The sequence below is a fragment of the Natrix helvetica genome, assembly GCF_964273705.1.
Source record: "Natrix helvetica genome assembly, chromosome: 13".
In the NCBI taxonomy this organism is placed as follows: domain Eukaryota; kingdom Metazoa; phylum Chordata; class Lepidosauria; order Squamata; family Natricidae; genus Natrix; species Natrix helvetica.
Window position 1 is genome coordinate 3,345,931 of NC_138557.1, and position 6,000 is coordinate 3,351,930.

Sequence of the window (6,000 nt, forward strand, 5' to 3'; positions counted from 1 at the left end):
TCTATTAAAAAGTGTTTAATAAATAATATGTTAATACATGAAACCGGGCTCCCCTTACCCTGATGCGTGGTTGTGAGAAACCTCTCCCCCCACCCATTTTGTACAGGTAGTCCTCAATCTATGACCACAATGGAGCCCGACACTTCCGTTGCTGAGCGCGAAAGTGGTTCAGTGAGGTTTGCCCCATGGAACAACTTCCCAACAACAAGTTCTAATTACCCTCTGAAGTCTCCATCTGTCTTGTTGGGTTGCAGAGCCAAACCAGACAGTTATGGAGGTGCAGATGAGAGACTCAATCATTCCTCTGTAGAACAGAATCAGCAACGCGTGGGCAGTTTGAGCTTCCTGAGTTAGTGCAGAAAGAACATTCTTGGTTTTGCTTTTCTGATGACATCTTTGATGTTAAGTGTCCATTTTAGGTCTTGAGATACGGTAGAACCTAGAAACTTGAAGGACTCTACTGTTGATACTATGTTGTCTAGCATTGTAAGAGGTGGTGGTATGGGAGAATTTCTCCAAAAACTGCCTCTGGACCCCAATATCGCCCCCAATTTGATTCATCTTTCTTCTCCCAGGTGATACCCCAAATGAAACACATTCAGCTCTGCTCCTTTCTTCCTTCTCTTGAATCTGATGAGTTTAAAAAAATGTTCTTTTCTTTCTCCTCTAAACCAGATGTTTCTTTCATGCCCCAATAACTCTGACACAGCCGAATGGGTTTTTTTCAAACTTTTTTTTAAAATTCTTTTTGCACATTTAACATAATGCAACTTCCTTTTTTCTTTCTTCGCACAGACCCCAAAAGTACACCTTTGCGCTGGAAAAAACGATCTGAAAAAGGGTCAGACGAAGGAGAGGGGAGGGAGGGAACTTTGCAAAAAAAAAACCCGTTACTAACAACCCATTGAAGGTAAGAAAAATCAAATTAACACCCAATAGAAGGTGAGAAGTGAAAAGAGGAATGGCATCTCAGTGGAACACCTCTTCACAAAAGTCCCTTTCGGATTTCCAGGTGTTTTGGAAATTGGTTGCAAGCGGTCAGCTCCAAATTTTCAGAACCACTAACCGGGCAAACCAAAACTTACAAAATTGGGAGTTGAGCATTCTGAGGGCCTCCTGCTGCTAAGTGCAAGAGGACTGGAAGTTGTCAAAATTTAGAACATAGAATAACAGAGTTGGAAGGGATCTTGGAGGTCTTCTAGTCCAACCCCCTGGCTCAAGCAGGAGCTCCTATACCATTCCAGATAAATGCCTGTCCAGTCTCTTCTTGAAAACCTCCAGTGTTGGGAGCATCCACAACCTCTGAAGGCAAGCCATTCCACTAATTGTTGTTGTTGTTAGTTGCGAAGCCATGTCTGATCCATCATGACTCCATGGACAACGTTCCTCCAGGCCTTCCTGTCCTCTCCCATCCTCTGGAGTCCATTTAAGCTCACGTCAACTGCTTCGGTGACTCCATCCAGCCACCACCTTCTCTGCCGTCCCCTTCTTCTTTTGCCCTCAATCATTCCCACCATTAGGCTCTTCTCCAGAGAGTCCTTCCTTCTTATCAGGTGGCCAAAGTATTTGAGTTTCCTCTTCAAGATCTGGCCTTCTGAAGAGCAGCCAGGGTTGATCTCCTCCAGGACTTACCAGTTTGATGGCCTTGCAGTCCAAGGGACTCGCAGGCGTCTCCTCCAGCACCAGAGTTCAAAGGCTGATTCCACTGATTAATTCCACTGATTAATTAATAGAATAACAGAGTTGGAAGGGACCTTGGAGGTCTTCCAGTCCAACCCCCTGCAGAAGATCCTATACTATCTCAGTCAACTGGCTCTCCATTCTCTTCTTTAAAATCTCCAATGATGGGGCACCCACAACTTCTGGAGAAAGCTGTTCCATTGATTTATTGTTCACACTGTCAGGAAATTTCTCCTTACTTCTGAGTTGGATCCAGAAATTTGTGAGAAGGCACCAAACAAAGGCATCCCCTTGTTCTTCCTGGAAGCACAACTGGAACAAACTTGAAACAATGAGAACAGTCTCACAGCCATTGCCTTTCTCATGTCCCCAGGATATGGGGGTCTCTGCAGCGCCAGACACCTCCTACCCCTCCCGTTTCCCCCCCTCCCACACTCCTCTATTTCCCAATGCAGGAAAACAACCTCATAAAAAGTGTGTTCAATTTGCAAAGCCTTCGGAGGCTTCGGAAAATAAATGCCCAAAGTAGATTGGATTGAAAGGAATCAGCCAGCACTCTTCTGCCTTGGGGGTCTGACATTGGCCGTGCACATTTTGGGATAAAATGCATTCCGATCTTCTTTCATTCAAGAGCTGCAAGACCCAGCCGATGGACCCCAGGAAGGAATTAATAATTCAAAGCAGTGTTGGGTTTGCAGGGCATCGTAATGGCTTCCCCTCCATCAGCGTTGTCCTTAGCCAAAGCCGGGGTCAAAAACAGCAGTGGGGGGTTGAAGCCACAGTCTTTCTCCCGCGGTAAATGAGATGCCACAAGGGGACGGCTGCTGAAGTTTTGACGGCTGGTTTCAAATCAATATATCCGTCGCTGCTTTTGCTTCTACTCCTGTGCCGTGTTTTCTTTCTAATTTATTTCTTTTGTGGTCTTCTTTTTATCCCAAATGTGTCGTCTCAGATGCTTCACAGTCTAAAGCGGGGGGTGGGGGGGGGTTTCCCTCTAAACTATTAGACTATAGACCTGTGATGGCGAGCCTATGGCATGCATGCCACAGACAATTGTCTGAAAGGGCAGGGCGGGGGTCAGCAAACGGCGGCTCTGGAGACGCATGTGGCTCTTTCCTCCCTCTGCTGCAGCTCCGGCACTGGTCGGCGCCACAATTTTGAGAGGAGCTTCCGGTGGGGGGGGGAGAGAAGCCCAGTGCACCAGGAGAAGACTCTATGGCAAGGGGAGGGTTTTCCAGGCTTGTTTGTATTAGCCACATGCGGCTCTGGAGCCGTATGTGGCTCTTTCATCCCTCTGCTGCGGCTTCCTGACACCAGTTGGCTCCACCATTGATAGGGCTTTCGGTTATGACAGGTAGAGGAAAAAGGACGCTGTGCTAGGAGGAGACTCTATGGTTTGCAGGAACTGAACTTCCAGTCAGCTACAGAATTGAACGGGGGGCTTCCGGTTAGGACCTTTGTGGCTCCCGGTGTTTTCTCTTCTGTGGGAAACGGGTCCAAGTGGCTCTTTGAGTGTTTAAGTTTGCCGACCCCCTGGTCTAGGGTCTCCTGCTTGAGCAAGGGGTTGGGCTAGAAAACCTCCAAGGTCCCTCCCAATTCTGTTATTCTATGTTCTGTGAGTTGTTAAAATGGCAAACGCTACAAGAGACGAAGTTGGCGGCCAAATTTTGGCAGTCAAGCTCTCCCTCAAATCGATCGATCCATCCATCCATCCATCCAGATCAGAGGCTTCCTTGAAGGGATTCCCAAATTATACTGAAGCATCGAAACGCAGACTTGAAAAAGCGATAAAACTATACGGGACTGTTCCCCCCGTCCCCCCCAGTTCTTTTTTCTGTGTTAAAGGGTTTTTTTTTCCCTTCTAGGTAAAATACTTCTTAAAAACTCTCTTAAGCCTATTTCTGTACATCATTTCCTTGTGTGTCTCAACCACAACATGGCAAGCAACTGTGTCTCGGGCCTTTTAAAGGAAACCAGGTAGCAGGAAACAGACTCCACAAACTACTGTAACTCTACTTTGTTGTTGCAAAGTGTTAGTGCCAAGTGTTAACAATAAAATCTTGAAAGCTTGGCTGAGATTGTCTCTAGTTTAACAGAATAATAGAGTTGGAAGAGTCCTTGGAGGTTGTCTAGTCCAACCCCTGGATCAAGCAGGAGATACCTTATACTGTTTCAGACAAAAAGCTGTCCAATCTCACCTTAAAAACCTCTCCTGTTGGAGCACCCGCAACTTCTGGAGGCAACTTCTGTTCCACTGGTTAATTGTTCTGTCAGGAAATTCCTCCTTAGTTCTAGGTTGCTTCTCTCCTTGACTAGTTGCCTATGAATCTTTGAAAGCTCTCCTTCTCCTGTAGATTTGAGAGTTATGCTTATGAAAGCTATTTGTGTTCCATTTTTGGCTGCAACAGTGTTTTGCTACATTTCCTACTTGGGATGGTGCTAACCACACCAGACTAGTTTGACCAAGAGCAGGTGGACTCTATAGCGGTATGTACTGTAAGTAAATAAATAAATAAATACATTTAAGGTGCAGCTAACTTCTGCACCTAAGCTTCCACAACTTCTGGAGTCAAGTCCTTCCGCTGATTAGTTGTTCTCCGTTTCAGGAAATTTCTCCTTAATTCCAGTTGCTCCTCTCCCTGATTAGTTTTTCATGCTGAAGAGAATCAATACAGGGCGATCTTAAATGTCGTCCTTACTCGCTCCTCTCTTCCAGGGTCCAAGGAGATCCTCATACTTCACCCTGCAAAAACGAGATTTGAGGGCTACAGGAAGCCTTGGGGCTCCAGCCTGCTTGGTGCAGGATTTGGACAACACCGGGAAGCCAAATCCTAGCCTATATTCTCTATCAAACCAGGTTCTTTCATCCAAGACAGACTTACAGAGAAGGAGGTGATAGGAGAAGCACAGACAGTTACAGAATCTGCTTATTTGTCACGGCCCTTGCTGCAGTTCAGGTAGCAAAGCAATCAAGATACGATGCACAAGGAAGTTTTTATTTTTCAGACATCTTGCCTCAGAATTTAATGTTGCTTAAGGATGAGAGAGGTCACCCAGCTGTCTTGCATGGGAGCAGAGGAAATCTGGAAGCCAGAACAAAATGCAAACATACAAAATACACACAAACAAAACTTAGACATAAAATACATTGGATCTTCATGTTCCCTTCTTATGGCAGTTTCAAATCGGTACAATTCTCCTTATGTTATTTCCCCTTCTAATATATTTCATTTGAGTTTCACCATTTTTAAACCCTCTTATTTTACTTATCTATCTGATATACTGGGTGATTACCCAGTTATATAAGTTTCAACTCTCTTGAGTGCATATATACATGGTAATCCTCCTTAACTTCTATTTTGGGGGTTTATTGTCTTCTTTTGTTGACCCTTGTTTCTTTCCTCCATCCACTTATACCATTTTCCCCATATCTGATAATATTCTGTCTCTTCTTTTCCCTGAATTTCTTTTCTTAATTTGTCCATTTCGGCACAGTCCATAACCTTTCTTATTATTTCATCTTCGCTTGGTATCCATTTATTTTTCCATTTCAGAGGCAATCCTCGCCTCTGTTGGTTAAGGTTGGTCCAAAGCCACCCAGCTGTCTTGCATGGGAGCAGAGGAAATCTGGAAACCAGAACAAAATGCAGAGGTTAAATGTCAATTGCATCTCTATGTTCATTAAGGGACTTCTGCATTGTTATTATTTTCTGGGAATGAAATAATTTTCACATTCTATCTGACTGGATGGGCAGGTCACACCCCCAAAATCTTGTCTATTAGAGCTACCATATCTGGAGTGAAACATTAGGAGTAGCCACTAGGTGGCAGAAGAGACTTACAGAAAATGTTTGGCTTTGTGCTGCCATCCTGTGGGCACCCCAAATGGTGCAGGCCAATTTCTCACTCTTACCAATTCTAAGAGGCATGAATGCCAACTCCCACAATTCCCCAGCCAGTGGGGGATTCTGGGAGTTGAAGTCCACCCGTCTTAAAAGTTGCTGAAGTTGAGAAATACTGCCGCAGTCCTAACACATCCCTGAATGGCTCCATTCTTGAAAAATGGTCACAATCCTCTCAACTCAAGCTTCCTTGCCTTCCAATGTTTCATTCCTGCACCCAGCTAAGAAAAAGGTTCTTCCAAGGTTGTATTTTAAACATGGAAATGAGAAGCCATAGCAATGCTTGAAACCTCAGTCCAAAGAAAGATGAGTCAATTCCGTTTTAAGCACAACAACATCCTTCTTGTCATCTGAAGAGAGTCTATTTTTTAAAAAGTAGTTTAGTAAATAAATCTGTTGGTAGCAGATGATATTTGCA